This window comes from Macaca mulatta, chromosome 1, assembly GCF_049350105.2.
Source record: "Macaca mulatta isolate MMU2019108-1 chromosome 1, T2T-MMU8v2.0, whole genome shotgun sequence".
Taxonomy (NCBI): domain Eukaryota; kingdom Metazoa; phylum Chordata; class Mammalia; order Primates; family Cercopithecidae; genus Macaca; species Macaca mulatta.
The window spans coordinates 118,663,381-118,682,082 of record NC_133406.1 but is presented as its reverse complement, the minus strand read 5'-3'; the positions used below and the strand labels follow the sequence as shown (position 1 = coordinate 118,682,082).

At 37.5% G+C, this 18,702-nt stretch overlaps 1 pseudogene; it reads left to right on the top strand.

Annotated features, from left to right (window-relative positions):
- The first annotated feature begins 120 nt into the window (after nucleotides 1–120).
- Nucleotides 121–15,887, top strand: LOC100425603 (olfactory receptor 5V1-like; annotated as a pseudogene).
- The last annotated feature ends 2,815 nt before the right edge of the window (nucleotides 15,888–18,702 follow it).

The following is an 18,702-nucleotide window of genomic DNA, read 5'->3' as shown; positions in this document are numbered from 1 at the left end:
CTGCAAGATTTTCAGACTTATACCTTCTCCACATGTAGGCCCTACAGAACTATTTGATGGCTCTGCCATTTTCCCCTTCAGAACTCCACAACAAGCAGTGCCATCACCAGGTTATGAGCAATGGCAGGACCAGAAATCAGGGGCCACAAAGGTCTAAGTGGTGCCAGCAGGAAAGAAGGGAAGCACTGCATGCAGGGGGCAGCCCTAACTAGGAGCCGCTTGAAGCTGAGACAGCAGACATGTTGCAGTACTGTGGCTCCAGATACACGTTCCTCCGGTGGGGCATGTGGCATGAAGAGGCTAGGTCCAAGCAAAGCCCATGGCCATGGCCACCAGAACAAACAGAAAACACTCCCTCATGTACTGTAAAACCCAATCAAATAAACCCACATCCATGCATATGCCTTCACTCACTAACTAGGAGGAGGACAAGGCTGTCTTTCAGGCTTTAGCCACCACAACTCCTGACAACAAATCCAGTACCAAACTCTATTCACAGTGTCTCCAAAGAGCTAGAAAGCTGATCTCCTCACTGTGTGCTGGGAAAAGATGATAGCCACAACCTTAATGAATCCAAGAGAGAACTAATTGCTCTTCATTTCTACACTTTCTAATCAAGCTGTTGCCCTTGAGTTATGTTTGTACTTGGAGGAGTCCCAGAACATTTGCTTAGAGAGAGATTAGATGGATACTCCCTAAAGGACAGTCCACAGGCATTTATACATGGCCATCCTAGAAGAATGAATCATAGAGTGATCAGAGAGGATTTTTGGTTCCTGCATAGGCAATGACTATGCCGTTGGCAGCTCCTGGAATGGCAGGTCCCTTCATGTTGCATGGAGTTCAATAGCCAGCTGTATCGAAGAGTATTCTTTCCATAGCAGTGTTGGGAGCACAAGCCCCACCCCCAAAGCCAGAAATCAAAGCCTTTCAGTGAGGCTCAGTGGTACATAATTTATTTATTTATCATCACGATTAAGAAAAACTGCCCAATGTCAGGATATACCTACCCCTTAGTAACATACTGTATATTATGCATATTTTTATTACCATTTTGGTAACATTTATGTAATGACATATATTAACAAATTTTCTGTGTGTATACATTTCAACAGTACAACTTATAGAATTAGAGTAGAACTTACTTTAGAAATTATCTACTCCAGAACCTAAGGAATGTCTGAGTTATTTAAGTGAGATAATATAAGTGAAAAAATTTTCATGGCATAATACAAAATGCAAAGTATTAGTATTCTATTTTTGACAAGCAGGACAGAAAGGAATAATTTTTCAGGAGAAAGCACAGGGATATATTTCCACTATTACACATTACAGTGCAACAATAGGTGCAGACAAAATAATTGTCTAAAGAAATTTGATTAAATTCATACAAAACATATATTTGGAAACATTTATTCGCTAACCAGGGGTTCCCATCTTTATGTGGCAACACATTGATGTTTCGGAGAGGTGTGTTGCAAGCAATTTATTGACTATAATAAAGGCTTGAAGCTTGTGAATGATTTACTTTACCTATTATTCTTTTTATTAGAAATAAATATTTAAAGCTATTTGTAAATCATTTCATCCCCAATCATTTGCCTTAGAGATTACTGATTGGGAAAGAAAGAAGCAGAGTTGCTGCTCTCTGGCTGGGAACTGAACAGAACGTGCCACATGGTCTCCATTGGAACCATTGCTCTTACAGGGCCATGGTGCCACATTTATGCCCCAACAAGCTGTTCTTTTCCTCAGGTCTCTAAGATGTTTGCACCAGAACCATTGAACAGAAATGTTCTCCAGTGCTCAGCTGAGATGTCCCTTCTTAACCTTTCTCTGTAGGTCTGACTAAAGTGCTGGATTTTATATCTTTCCTGTTCCCCTGACTTCCACCTGAGTTGTTCGTGAACAGTCTTTGAGCCCCAAGCTTTGGGTCCCTGTTTAGCTTGGATGCCACTGGGAGTATCAGACTCTGTGATGCCAGGGTCAAGGACCTAAGACACCTTCTCATAGGCAGGGCATTGCAGACCAGTCCTTCTCCACTCTGACATACATGTTCATGAGGGGTGCTCAGAATTTGCCAGTGGCTCTATGCTACCTCTGGCATAGGCTTGGGAGGAGTGCAATTTTCTGTAAGACCTCTATACAGTTACCCTCTTGTCAAAGTTAACACAGGTTAAGAAATGCAAATTTATGTCATGTTTCAGGCAGAGACAGATGTTGAGAAATATGTGCCCAATAAATCCTATATAGTCTCATCATGAGGCTGATACAGTAAATATAATTAGTGGAAAAATAAGTCAATAATTTCATCCTTTTTTAATTCCAAGAAATTCATTTAATCAGTGTTAGTATTAACTTTTGTTTTGACTTGTTTTGTTTTGTTGTTGCTACTGATTGAACTGATTCTCAGGAGATTGAAAAGAGGTAGGCATTTTTCTTATTTGGTCCTTTCTGTCTCTCTTTATTTTACGGAATTATGGAATGCAGAACAGGGAATTGGAAAGAGTATAGCCTTTAGAGTCAGATGGGCATGGGTTAAATCCCAGCCACTAATATAGTAGCCAGGTAATTTGAAGCATCAGTTTCCCCACCATCAGAGTAAACAGGCAACCTACAGAATGGGAGAAAATTTTTGCAATCGACCCATCTGACAAAGGGCTAATATCCAGAATCTATAAAGAACTCAAACAAATTTACAAGAAAAAAATCAAATCACCCCATCAAAAAGTGGGCAAAGGATATGAACAGACACTTCTCAAAAGAAGACATTTATGCAGCCAACAGACACATGAAAAAATGCTCATCATCACTGCTCATCAGAGAAATGCAAATCAAAACCACAAAGAGATACCATCTCACGCCAGTTAGAATAGCAATCATTAAAAAGTCGGGAAACAACAGGTGCTGGAGAGGTTGTGGAGAAATGGAACACTTTTACACTGTTGGTGGGACTGTAAACTAGTTCAACCATTGTGAAAGACAGTGAGGCTATTCCTCAAGAATCTAGAACTAGAAATACCATTTGACTCAGTCATCCTATTACTGGGTATATACCCAAAGGTATTATAAATCATGCTGCTATAAAGACACATGCACACGTATGTTTATTATGGCACTATTCACAATAGCAAAGGGTTGGAACCAACCCAAATGTCCATCAATGATAGACTGGATTAAGAAAATGTGGCACATATACACTATGGAATACTATGCAGCCACAAAAAAGGATGAGTTCATGTCCTTTGTAGGGACATGGATGCAGCTGGAAACCATCATTCTCAGCAAACTATCCCAAGGACAGAAAACCAAACACCGCATGTTCTCACTCATAGGTGGGAACTGAAAAATGAGATCACTTGGACACAGGGTGAGGAACATCACACACCAGGGCCTGTCGTGGGGTGGCGGGAGGAGGGAGGGATAGCATTAGGAGATATACCTAATGTAAATGACAAGTTAATGGGTGCAGCACACCAACATGGCACATGTATACATATGTAACAAACCTGCACGTTGTGCACATGTACCCTAGAACTTAAAGTATAATAATAAAAAAAGCATCAGTTTCCTTACTTGCAAATCTTAATCAATTCCTACTATATAAGGTTGTTGTGATACATACATGAGACTGTGTGTGCAAAGCACCCAGTGTAGCTCCTGGTACCTTGTAAGTACTTAAGAAGCAGTAGCCACCATTATAATTGGGGCTATCGTTACTGTCCATCACAGGGCTATGTAGGGATGGAAGGGAAACTGGGATTGTTTGTTTCTGTTATTCGGTCAATCATATACAAATAACACACTGTGAACAGTGGTGCAGAGCAGAGTGTTCTGTGAAAGGGAAGATACTCCATTTACATTTTATGTATTTTTCACTTATGTGAAATTTTTCAGTGAGCACATGCTACTTTTGAAATTTAAAATTCCTATATAGTTTTTATTTTAAAAATGAAATGTTAAGGACAAGACTCCCTATATAGTTCCTTAACTTTTCCTGTGAATCTATAATTGCTCCAAAATAAAACATTTTAAAATCTCTATTTGATAAATAACATAAAATAAGGGATATATATATATATAGATAACATAACATTGGAGCCAAGGAGGCTTTTGGACATGTGAAATGTTTACCTTCCTGGAAGATGTTCATAAACACCAAAAGTGGATTTCCACAAGGTAGGTGAATACTAAGAGATGACTGATATTCTTGGTCTGATCTGATCTTATGAAATATGACATTTTCATGGTCATAAAAATGCTATGTTTTCACATTGAAAGAACAGTGGAATTTGGAGCTAAAAAGGACTATAAGAATCAACTCAAATGATCTTCACTTGAGACATGAGTTAATCTTTGCAGGAGATGCAGCTATCCAGCCTCTATTTGAATATCTCCAGTACTGTCATCTCATTACTCTATGTATTATAAAATGCTTGCGTAAGTAGTCTAAATGCAATTAATGAAATAAGAAGTTGCAATGTTAAAAAAAAAAGAAAGAATAGTTATCAGGTCTCTATACTTATATTTACACACTTCAATTAAGTAAAAAGGTGGAGATTTCAATTCATATGCCAAGTGGATTACCGAGAAATTCTTGGAATGAAGCAAATAGAGTTGTGAGCATGTAACTGAGTATTCATACATTGTTATGAAAAGGGGGTGTTGCTCAGTAGTCAAAAATGAGACTCTGAATTCAGAATAGCAGGATAAACTCTTAAAGTCTCAGTTTTCTTATCTGCAAAATGGGGTTAATAGCAGTATTTACACTTTTTAGTTGTTTTGAGAATAAATGGGATAATTCATGAAGATTGCCTGGCACACAGCACGTGCTCGACAAGTATTAATAAGATGAACAGTGTTGGTATTAGTAATACATACAAGAGGATAGGAAAACACAGTGCCTTACTTTGAGGTGGCCTTGACTGGCTAATCACATATTTTCCAGGAAGGTGTCCAGTGCTGAATAGGTGAGAACAACAAGGTCATCTTTTTTATCATCACTATAGGCTGTTGAGACAGAAGGGACCTCAGAGGTCAACCAGTCTGGATCTTTGTTTAGGAAGCAATGAAACAGAAGCCTAAATCATACTCTAACAGAAGTAAATCTCTAGGTTACTCCCTTCATAATTTTTAAAGAATATGTGATTCGAGACAAATAGGAGGTAGACAAAAGTTGGAGCAACTCAGAAGGAAGGAGCCAATTCTGGGTACCAGCCTCCATGGCTTTGCTTCTCTGCTCCCTTTACCTCAAATGATTATCCCCATATTTCTGCCTGTTTAAATCCTTTAAGGTCCACCATAGTGCTATGTCTTTAAAAAGCTTTTGATATCTCTAATCCTACAGACGTTCTTTACGGTGCTTCTATATTCATCAAACATTTATTGAATCCGTGCTTGTACATGAGGCTCCAGGCTACGTTTTCATACAGAATTGAAAGGCTCAGACTGTAACTTCAAGGTATTTGTATTTAAGATGGAAATGGGGGCTTTGAGCAAGCACTGAGTGTCCTCTTCCTACAACTGTTTAGCCAGGGGCTATCTGACCAAAGATTAATAAAGAAAATAATAATAATAATTTAAAAAGTAAACAAAATGTCACAAAGCTTTCTGTCTCATATTGTAGTTTATCTTCCCATTAGATTGTTTGCTTATTGAAGACAGGAATAAGGTCTTACTCCCCTTTGGGTCTCTTTATAATACCTATTATAGAGCTGTATTAGACCCTATGGAGGAACTAAATTGGTTTGAATTGAAAACTAGCCACTACCAAAGAAAGATTATTGGAAAATGCTGAAAGAAAATAAGAATTTCATAGCTTGAAGAATTTTATAGCTAGAAGGCACTTACATGTCATAAGAGGTAGCAATTTGTCTTTCCTTTTTCCTTTACACTAGGAGAAATGCAGGTGAGATATAAAGGAATGAAAGAAATATTAAATGCTGTAATAAATTTCTGAGATGCAATGGAGAATTTTTCTTAACAAATTTATTAAGAAAAGACTTAGCCTACTAATTTTAGGGGTAAGCGTAGCTCTGTTAGGTGGAAATAGCTTACACTTGCTGCTCAAGTGTGGTCCCTGGGTCAGCAGCATTGGTGTTGCCTGGGAACTTACTGGAACTGCAGGTTATTTAATGCACATTCAAGTTTGGGAATGCACTGGCCTGCACGATGACCTCCGAATATGCCATCTGGTTCCAGGCACTCATATTATGGGGGAGAATACAAATAGAAATCGAGGCCAGGTGAAAATAATTCATAAATTCATGGCAATAAATTAACTTTACCACAAGCACCTGAAATAATTTGGGTTTTCTTTTAGAGAAATTGTCCTGCATACTGGTATTCTGCGCGTGTGTGAGAGCGCGCATGCGTGCGTGTGTGCGTGTGCGTGTGCGTGTGCACGTGTGCGTGTGTGCGTACGTGTGTGTGTGCGCGCGCGTGTGGTTTAAGTAGATCAGCAATTTACCGGGCAATATGAAAATTCAATTTAAAAAGTTTAATGATTGCTTTGTGTTACCGAAATTAAGTATAAGTAGATGTTACCCTGATGTGCTATAAGGATTTTCAAAATCACATCAGTTACTCTAGTTAATGTATGCCTCATTTTGTTTCTTTTGAGGAAATAAACCCCTTAAGGTTAGTCAACAAAACATTTCATTTATTGCCAAAGCAAAAAAAAAAAAAAAAAAAAATCCTCTTTTAAGACCTCCACGCTTGTTTATTTTCCACAGTTTATATTTAGATTTAAAAATTATTTATGCTTAACTTCAGTACCAACTTTCTATTGAAATTTAAATACTTTAAGCTCCTGAAGCCCCCGAGATTTGGAATTTTTAATGAAAGCTGTACTGGCATATGAATCACGTGCCTTGAATTCTCAGAATCAAAGAATGCATGGGCTTTCAAGACTATAGAGCAGTTTGCAAATATAAGATATTATCAGTATCACTACTAATAATTACTATATGACTTAAACCCTCTGTGCCTCAGTTTATTTATCTCCAAAACGGGTATGGTAGGTTGTCTTATAGGTTATTATGTGAATCAAATAAGTTAATACATGTAAAAAGCTGAGATGTAATACACGTAAAAAGTTAGCACATAATAGAGATTTAACTAGTGTTAGCTATTATTATATAATGTTTGTTTCTATCCATTACTCAGTTTGAAAAATACTGTTTGAATTCAGGTATGTAAAAATGTTGCATCTTTTCAAAGAAACTCATTGGGTTTTCGTTGGATGCATTATACTAAAATCAATTTAATCATTAAAGAAAAGCATACTTTGAAACTATTAAGAAAGATATATATTTTTGTTGTTGTTGTTGTTGTTTGTTGTGTTTTCTGAGATAGAGTCTTACTCTGTTGCCCAGGCTGGTTTGCAGTGGCATGATCTCGGCTCACTGCAACCTCCGCCTCCCAGGTTCAAGCAATTCTCCTGCCTCAGCCTCCTGCGTAGCTAGGATTACAGGTGTGCGCCACCACACCCAGTTAATTTTTGTATTTTTAGTAGAGACAGGGTTTCACCATGTTGTCCAGGCTGGTCTCAAACTCCTGACCTTGTGATCCGCCCTCCTCGGCCTCCCAAAGTGCTGGGATTACAGGTGTGAGCCACCAAGCCCAGCCTAAGCAAGATTTTTTTAAAAGCCAATTTTTTGGTACAGAACCAGTCTAAGAAAAATCACCCTCAAATTATTTTTTTCTATGAAATCTATCTATCTCCATGTGATCATGGAGAATAAAGTCATTATTATACGGGAGAGGGTTTTCAATGAGGCTGCCTATTCCTAGGAATAAGAATTTAAATTCTAAGGGACAAGTGTATATTGTATTACAGAAAGTGTCATGCATAGGTGGTGATTGCTAATAATAAATTTTAATGATGACGGTGGTGATCGTCTCAGTCCTTTTTGCATTGCTCTAAAAGAATACCTGATGCTGGGTAGTTCATAAAGAAAAGAATTTTATTTGGCTCACAGTTTTGGAGGCTGTACAAGAAGCATGGCACCAGCATCTTCTGGTGAGGGTCTCAGGAAGCTTCCAATCATGACAGAAAGGGAAGTGGAGCTGGCATGTAAAGTGGTGAGAGAGAAAGAACGAGAGAGAGGAGGAGATGCCAGGCTTTTTGACAATCAGTCATGATGTGAACTAATAGAATGAGAACTCACTCATTGCTGCAAGGATGGCACCAAGCTGTTCATGAGAGATTTGCCCCCATGAGCCGAACCTCCCACTAGACCTCACTTCCAACATCTGGGATCAAATTTCAGCATGAAATTTGGAGGGCATGAAATATCCAAACTACATCAGGGATGATGAGTAATAAGAAAAAATAAGGCCAGGCACAGTGGCTCACCCTGTAATCCCAACACTTTGGGAGGTTGAGGTTGGCAGATCACTTGAATCCAGGAGTTTGCGATCAGCCTGGGCAACATGTCCAAACCTCGTCTCTGCTAATAATACAAAAAATTAGCCAGGTGGGGTGGTGCGTGCCTGTGATCCCAGCTACTCAGAAGGCTGAAGTGGGAGGATTGACAGCCTGGGAGGTTGAAGCTGCAGAGAGCCAAGATTGCACCACTGCACTCCAGCCTCGGCAACAGAGCCGACAGAGCAAAACCCTCTCTCAAAAAAAAAAAAAAAAAAAAAAAAAAGAGTAAGAAAAAATTCACATTACTACTTACCCACCTTATCCCCCGGCCCACAAGAAATTAGATTAGTCAGTTAAACTAAAGACAAAAAGTTACATGTAGACATATATATACAGATTTTTTTTAATGCCCTATAAATATGTTCCTCAGGCACTGACTTGAACTAATATGAAGTCACATTTCAAGACCTTTATAATAAGCAGTGTGTGCAACCTCAGAAACCATATTTTAGAAAATCCCTGAAAATTTATATTCAGTTTTCTAATTTAGATATCCATAGACTGGGTGATGTTTGGATCAGTTTCCCAAAGTAAACTCTTACAGAACCACCTTCCATGAGGAATTTCATTTCTTCCTGTGAATACATCTAGACATCTACCTATAAAAGAGATTTTCATATCTACCTTTTTGATATGAGGAGTGAAAAAAAAGTCCCTGATTTTCGAATGACTCAAAGTTTATGCAGTTAACAGAGAAAACAGAATAAAACACACACATAACATCAGAAATTTCCAGGAGTACATGCAGATTCCCAGCTCAGTTCCAATGGTGATTTACCGTAAATCATTGCTAATAAGGGATTAATAAGAGAAATGCTTATTATTTAGGGAAATTACTTAGGAAAAGCAATGCCTATAGCTGAGGTAGGTAGGGTTCTGAGTATTTTCAAGTCCTTTCTGGATACCTCTTCACCACATTTTCTGTAAACACTGAGGAGCGCAAGATTCCCACCTTAGCCTTCCTCTCCTCTTACTCTATCTATTCTTCTTGATTGAATTTATGTACACCTGTTGCTGCAACAGTTGTCTTCAGGATGACTCCCAAATTAGTATCTGCAGTTCTAGCCTGTCTCCTGAGACCAAATCCTGTATTTTGAACAGCCTATTAGGAATTTCTGCATGGAGATCCCACAATTACCTAACATTCAACATTATTTGAATCTAATCTACTATCTCCTCCCCCTAAATCTGCTCTACCTCATGTATTTCCTGCTTTAATTAATGATCCCACCATCCAGCCAGCCTGCCCAAACTGATTCCATGTCCTCACACATCCTCACCACCCATGGATTTAAAGTGCTTCAACCATGGCTTCCTCTCTGTGAACCAACGCTTCAGGGATTTTCTCCAAGCTCCAAAACATCTTTAGCTATAGACCATTTCATTTTAATCTGTTTTTAGCACTCAAACCACTCTTTGGGACCAAACGAAGGTGTTTTAACCTGAGGCACACGCACTATCAACAATAGGCAGACTCTGTAACTCTTCTTGCCCATTCTTACACCAAAGCCTGGCTTCCAAGCAGACACAAAGTGAGACCCACATCTCTGAAAAATATTTTTTTAATGGCCCAGCATAGTGGTGTATGCCTATAGTCCCAGCTACTTACGAGACTGTGGCATGAGGATTGCTTGAGCCCAGGAGTTTGAGGCTGCAGTGAGCCATGATCACGCCACTGCACTCCAGCCTAGGTGACAGAGTGAGACTTCATCTCAAAAATTTAAAAAAAAAAAGAAAGAAAAAAGAAAATAAGTCAACAGAAATTACACAAACCAAACACAAGGAGAAAAAAAAGAGTTAAAAGCAATTTTTAAGCCAGAGTATCCAAGAGATATGGTACAGTACCAAACTGTCTAAAAATTGGAATTTGAGAAGGAAGAGACAAGTAGTAGGAGGAAAGAAACAACCAACAGAGCATCACAAATAAGAAATACAGCAGATTTCACATCAGAAACTACACAACCAGTGCTAAATGAAATGATGTGACATCTTTAAAGTGCTAAATGGGAAAAAAGAAAAAAAATAACCTGTTAACCTGAAGACATCCTTCAATTATTGAGAGAAATAAGGATTTTCTCAGACAAATAAAAACAGGGAATGTGTTGCCAACAAATATACTCTAAATAAATGTTAATGAAAGTTTTTCGGGTATAAGAAATATACTGTAAGTCAGAAACTTGGATCTATACAAACAAATGGAGAGTGTTTGAAATGAATTAAATCAAGATAAATGTATTGGGTTGAATAGTGTTCCCCTAACATTCATGTCTCACCAGAATGTGATCTTATTTGGAAATAGGGCCTTTGAAGGTGTAATTATTTAAGTTAATAGGAGATTATACTGGATTAAGGTGGGACCTAAACACAGTTAGTGGCATCATTATAAGAAAAGGAGAGGACAAATAAAGACACACACAAACGAGAGCGCCATGCAAAAATAGAGGCAAAGACTGGAGTCATGCAGCTACAAGCTGAGGAACAACAGGGATTGTCAGGAACCACTAGCTGCTAGGGAGAAACAGAAAGGTTTTCTTCCCTAGAGCCTTCAAATTGGGTTTTAAAAGGCAGTATCCAACTATATACTGTCTAAAAGAAACCCACTGTAAATATAAGGAGAGGGGAGAGTTGAAAGTAAAAGAAGAGAGAAAGATATACTATGCAAATGTTGCATGGTAAAAGTGGGCAAAGGATATATTAATTTTAGACAAAATAGACTTCAGAATGAAGGAAGATCACCAGGGATTAAAAGGAATATTGCATAATGATAAATCAAATCTCCACGAAGACATTATCCTTTATGTGTAAGCACCTGAAAAAGAACTTCAAATTACATGAGGCCAAACCTGACAGATCTGAAAGGAAAAATAGACAAATGCACAATTATAGTTGGAAACTTCTACACGCCTTTCTCATTAACAATAAATATCAAGCAGAGCATATCTTTGGCCATATAGAATAATAATATTAGAAAGATACCTAGAATATTCCTAAATATTGGCTATTAAACAATACATTTTAAGATAACTTATGAAGCAAAGAAAGTCTCAAAGGAAATTTTTAAATATTTTGAACTAAATGAAAATAAAAACAATAAATCAAAAATTCTGAAATACAGCTAAAGCAGGGTTTAGACAGAAATATATACCACTTAATGTGTATATTAGAAAAGCCTGTATCTATAATCATTAACCTAAACTTCTGTCTTAGAGAAAGAAGAAGATATCAAACCCAAAGCAAACAAAAGTAAAGAAACAACAAAGATTTGAGAAAAAAATCAATGAAATTGAAACAATAGAGAAAAATCTGTGAAAATAAACTAGTTCTTTAAAAAGAGCAATAAGATTGATAAACATCTAGGCAGGTTGACTAAGAAAAAAAGACAGAAGACACAAATTATAAATGTCAGGAATAAGACAAGAGCAATCAATACTGACCCTACGTTAAAAGGATAATTATGGACTACTACTACTTGACAGCATAGATGAAACATAACACTTTCTTGAAGACATCAGAAGGTCCCAAAACTCACTCAAGAAGAAATGGATAACCTGAATAGTTCTATGTATGTTAAAGGAATTGAATGTTTAGTTTAAAACATTCCAAAACAGAAAAGTCCAGGCCCATATGACTTGGGGTTTTTTTTTTTCTTTTTTTTTCTTTTCTTTTCTTTTTTCTTTTTTTTTTTTGAAACTTGGTAGATTTTTATTCAAACAATAAATCACTAAAACAAAAAAAAGGAAAGGAAAGGAAAGGAAAAAAGGACAGGATAATTGGAAAAACTTAAACATACTGACTTGATAATGCCTTAGTAGACATTATTTTCTTTTTTTATTTTAATTTTTTAAGTTCTGAGGTACATGTGCAGGATGTGCGTGTTTGTTACATAGGTAAATGTGTGCCATGGTGGTTTGCTGCACCTAACAACCCATCACCTAGGTATTAAGCCCAGCATGCAAACGACCCCCATTAAAAAGTGGGCAAAGGATATAAACAGACACTTCTCAAAAAAAAGACATACTTGCAGCCAACAAACATATGAAAAAAGCTCAGCATCACTGATTATTAGAGAAATGCAAATCAAAACCACAATGAGATACCCTCTCACACCAGTCAGAATGGTGTTTATTAAATAGTCAAGAAACAACAGATGCTGGTGAGATTGTGGAGAAATAGGAACATTTTTACACTGTTGGTAGAAATGTAAATTAGTTCAACCATTGCGGAAGACAGTGTGGTGATTCCCCAAAGATTTAGAACTGGAAATACCACTTAACCCAGCAAACCCATTAACTGAGTATGAATCCAAAGGAATATAAATCATTCTTTCTTTTTATTTTATTTTATTTTTTTGGAGACAGAGTCTCACTCTGTCACCCAGGCTGGAGTGCAGTGGCGTGATCTTGGCTCACTGCAACCTCTGCCTCCCAGGTTCAAGCGATTCTCTTGTCTCAGCCTCCCGGGTAGCTGGAACTACAGGCACATGCCACCACACCCAGCTAATTGTTTTTGTTTTTTGTTTGTTTGTTTGTTTTGTATTTTTAGAAGGGACAGGGTTTCACCATGTTAGCCAGGATGATCTCTATTTCCTGAGCGCATGATTCACCCACCTCAGCCTCCCAAAGTGCTGAGATTACAGGCGTGAGCCACTGTGGCCAGCCTAACTCATTCTATTATAAAGATACATGCACGCATATGATCTCTACAGCATTATTCACAATACCAAAGACATGGAATCAACTCAAATGCCCATCAATGACAGACTGGATAAAGAAAATGTGGTATATATACATCATGGAATACTATGCAGCCATAAAAAGTAATGAGATCATATCCCTTTGCAGGGACATGGATGAACCTGGAAGCCATTATCCTCAACAAACTAACACAGAAACAGAAAATAAAAAGGTGCATGTTCTCACTTATAAGTGAAAGCTGAACAATGAGATCACATGGACACAGGGAGGGGAACAACACTCACTGGGGCCTGTTGGGGAAGGGCAAAGAGAGTGGGGAGAACATCAGGCTTATATGATTTCACTGTTGAATTTGACCAGGCATTTAAGGAACACATTACACCAATTATAAACAATTTCTCGCAGAAAATATAAGGGGAGAGAAACTTCTGCACATATTTCATATGGCCAGCATGAGCCTGATAACAAAACTAGACAAAGATATTACAAGAAAACTAAAGATCATAAATATAGATGTAAAAGTCGTCAACAAAATATTAGCAAATTGAATCCAGAAGTATATAAAAAGAATAATACATTGCAATTAATTGAGATTGATTCTAGGAATGCAAAGTTAGTTTATCATTGAAAAAGTCAATCCATATAATTTACCATATTAACAGACTAAATAAGAAAACACGTATATTATCTCAGTAGATGCAGAAAAATCATCTAAGAAAATTCAACATCCATTCATGATAAAACCTATCAATAAAGTAGGGACAAACAGGAACTTTTTAACCTAATAAAGAGTATTGAGCACATATAATGCAGCAGGCATATAACATATTATCTCATATTAGTTTTCTCAACAATTGTTAAGATAGACACCATTAATATCAGAATACAATGAGCAAACGAAGAACAGAGATCAACTAACTTTTCCACTGTCTACATCTAGTAAATGGCAGACGTAGAATTTCAAACCACATCTTTTAGGCTCAAGAGCCCGCTGTATCTACTATATCATCTTCCCTTCAAGACAGAAAAAGAAATAAAAATTGCAGTTCACAATAATGTTTCAGAGATTAGAAAGCATAGCTTAATACAAATTTGGCAATTGTATCAATTATCTTTTCAGGATGCACATAGTTTCTGAGCTTAAATCTAGGGCTACTAAAATTTAATAAGGAAAAAAGAAAAATATATAAGTAAAATATATATTATTGGTTGAAATTTCTTATATCTTATAAACCCTGAAAAACATGTTTTAACTCTTATTGAGAAAAAGTTATCTAAAACCAGGCTGACTTAAAATTTAATTCTGAGAAATAATCAGAAATGTTCACAGATACTCATGTCTGAAAATTTTCATTCCAGTATTTATAATAGCAAAAGGAAGAGAAGCCATCTAAATGTTCAATCAAAAGAGAGATACTAAATTTATTTTGTGTGATGGAATAATACAGTGTAATTTTGGGAATTTGTGCTCCTAATATTTTAAACTCATAAGCAGAGATCAGGATTCATATATAGAGAAAAAGACTGGAATGGATAATACTGAAAGGTAGCATTAATTCCGTGGATGGTTTTATCCTTCTTTATATCTTTCTGCATTTTCTCAATTTTTCATAATAAAAATGTGTTACTTAAAAAATAAGATATTTAGAAAAAGGAATTTAACACAGTGGAGTGCAATTTTAGAAAGGAGCTAATGCAGAGCCAGTGAGAAATGAGCTTACTTTAACATGGGGGTTAACAGCTTGTTGCTGATTTTAAAACGTCTCCATTTATTCTTACCAGCCAGCAGCCATACAAAACCCTGTGCGAAGTTGTGATCTTCCTAAAGGTACTCCTGCATACCTCTTCAGGCTGCTGTGTATACATTATTTGACATGGCTCTGCAAGTTCAGAAACCCAATAGTGGTGCTTTCAGTAGTTCTCATTATAGTTTCTTTTTTCTTATCATTTTGTAGCTGTGACATCATTTGAAATAAATAAACAAATGTCACTGGATTTGTCTTCCTGGGATTTTTCAACCATCCAACTGACAGGGCTTGTTCTTTCTGGTTTCATGATCATTTACCTGACAACCTGACAACTCTCCTAGGGAACATGCTCATAATGCAGGCCACCAGGGTCAGTCCTGCCCTCCAAACTCCAATGGGTTATTTCCTCAGCAATCTGAGCTTCCTGGATATCTGCTACGTGTCTACCACCATCTTGGTCATGCCAGTGAACTTCTTCCAGGAGAAGAAGACCATCTCCTATGAGGGCTGCCCTTCTCAGATCTTCTTCCTTGTGACATGAGCTGGCATTAAGGGTGTCTTTTTGGCTACTATGGCTTATGACCACTATGTGGCTATTTGCCACCCTCTTCAATATGGGATCCTCATGAGTGTGAAGGTCTGTGTTTGTTTAATGACTTGGTCCTGGATGTGTGGGCTGGTGAATTCTGGGACACACACAGTGCTGGACAGCTACAGTTACTCTGTATGAACTCAAACCAGACCCACTACTTGCTCTGTGGCATCCCATTGCTCCTGAGGCTCTCCTTCTCAGACACTTCTGTCAGTGAGTCTGTGCTCCATGGGGCCAGTGCCACTGTTGGCCTGAGCTCCTGCCTGTTTACTGCAGCATCTGACATACTCATCATTTCTGCTATCCTTCAGATTCCCTCTCCTCAGGGCCAGAGAAAGATCTTTTCTACCTGGGCGTCCCACCTCACCGTGGTAGTGGTCTTCTTTGGGATATCCCCCTTCAACTATGACACGCCTAAGTAACTCCTAGCTACTTATCTAGGAACTTTGCTTTCAACAAAATTGAAGGAGGACCTAGTTCAGTACTCAGATGGTACATCACTTTTTATATTTACTTAGACATTTACCATTTCTGATGATTTTCATCATTTCATAAAGATTCTAGATTCATTCTGATCTTATTTCTCTTCAGCCAGAAGAATGTTGTTTAGCATGTTCTATTATACAGCTCTTCCAGCAACATAATCTCTTAGTTTTCTTTCATCTGAGATTGTCATTATTTTACCTTAATTCTAGAAGAATACTTTCTCTAACTACAGAATTCTGGGTTGAAAGTTTTTTCCTTTGACTACTTTAAAAATTGTGTTCCACTGTCTTCTGACTTGCATTGTTTATGATGAAAGGTCAATGAAAATTTAAATTTCTCTTGGTCCTCTGGCTATAATGTATCATTCTTTTCTAGTTGCTTTCAAGGTATTTTCTTTGTCTCTGCTTTTTGGCAGTTCAATAAGAACCTTAAAAATAAACAGATCAAACTCTTCTCTTAAAAAGTTAGAATGGCTGAATGGATAAAATCAACATGATCCAACTATATGCTGCTTGTGTGAAACTCATCTTGCCAGCAAAAATGCATATAGACTAAGAAGAAAAGAATGGAAAAAGATATTCCACACAAACAGAAACCAAAAGTGAGCAAGAGTTGCTATACTTATAACAAATAAAACAAACTTTAAGTCAAGAGAGTAAAAAGGACAAAGAAGGTCATGGTACAATGACAAAGGTATCAATCCAGCAAGAGGATATAATATTCTAAATATATATGCACCTAACACTAGAGCACCCAGATTCATAAAACAAATATTACTAGATCAAAAGAGAGAGAGATAGACTACAATACAATAATAATGGGAGACTTGAGTACCCCACTCTCAGCATTAGACAGATCATCTAAACAGAAAATCAAAACAGAAACATGAGATTTAAACTGGACTTTAGACCAAATGGAGCTAACAGACATTAACAGAACATGCTGTCCAAAAACTGCAGAATACACATTCTTTTCATCAGCACATGAAACATTCTCCAGTGTAGACCATATGTTAGGTCAGAAAACAAATCTCAACAAATTTTTAAAATCAAAATAATATAAAGTACCTTCTCAGACCACAATGTGGTGAAATGAGAAATCAATACCAACAGGAACTCTGGAAACTATACAAATACATGGAAAGTGAACAACATGTTTCTTAATGATTATTGAGTCAATGAAGAAATTAAGATGGAAATTTAAAAATTCCAATAAACAAGCATACCCAAAATGAAACACAGCATACCCCAAACTGTGGGATAAAGCAATAGCAATTGTAAGAGGAAAGATTATAGCAGTAAATGCCAACATTGAAAAAGCAGAAACGTTACAAGCTAACAATCTAACAATGCACCTCAAAGAACTAGAAAAGCAAGAACAAACCATACCCAAAATTAGCAGAAGAAAAGAAATGATAAAGATCAGAACAAAACTAAATGAAATAGAGACTAAAAGATACAAAGCATAGGCGAAATAAAAAGTTAGTTTTTCTAAAAGATAAACAAAATTGATAAACCACTAGCTAGACTAACCAAGAAAAGAGCCAAATAAGCAAATTCAAAAATGAAAAGGGACACATTGTAACTGATGCTACAGAAAAACAAAAGATCATTAGAGACTATTATGAACAATTATGTGCTGACAAACTGGAAAACATAGAGGAAATAGATAAGTTTCTGGAAACACACAGCCTGCCAAGACTGAATCACGAAGAAAGAGAAAATCTGAATAGGTCAATAAGAGTAACAAGACTGAATCAGTAATAAAAAGCCTCACAACAGGAAAAACCCAGAACTAGATGGACTCATAGCTGAATTCTGCCAGATATACAAAAAAGAATGAATATCATTCCTCCTGAAACTACTCCAAGAATTAAAGAGAAAGGAATCCCCTCTAACTCATTCTATGAAGTCAGCATTGCCCTGGTATCAAAACCAGACAAAGACACAACAATAAAAGAAAACTACAGGCCAATATCCCTGATGAACATAGATGCAAAAATCCTCAAATACTAGCAAATTGAGTCCAACAGCATATCAAAAAGATAATCCACCACAATCAGGTAGGATTTATATCAAGGATGCATGGACGGTTCAACATACACAAATCAATAAATGCAATACATTACATCAACAGAATGAAGGGGAAAAAACACGTGATAATCTCAACAGACTCAGAAAAAGCATTTGATAAAATTCAACGTCCCTTCAGGATTAAAAAAAAAAACTCTTGGAGCACACCCAAGATGGCCAAACAGGAACAGCTCCAGCCTCCAGCTCCCAGCGTGAGTGACACAGAAGATGGGTGATTTCTGCATTTTCAACTGAGGTACCAGGCTCATCTCACTGGGGAGTGCCGGACAAACAGTGCTGGTCAGCTGGTGCAGCCCAACCAGCGAGAGCTGAAGCAGGGCAAGGCATCGCCTCACGTAGGAAGTACAAGGGGGAAGGGAATCCCTTTTCCTAGCCAAGGGAAACTGAGACACACAACACCTGGAAAATCAGGTAACTCTCACCCTAATACTGCGCTTTACCAAGGGTCTTAGCAAATGGCACACCAGGAGATTATATCCCACACCTGGCCTGGAGGGTTCCACGCCCATGGAGCCTCCCTCATTGCTAGCACAGCAGTCTGAGACCTAACTGCAAGGTGGCAGCGAGGCTGGGGGATGGGCGCCCGCCATTGCTGAGGCTTACATAAGTAAACAAAGCCGCTGGGAAGCTCAAACTGGGTGGAGCCCACTGCAGCTCA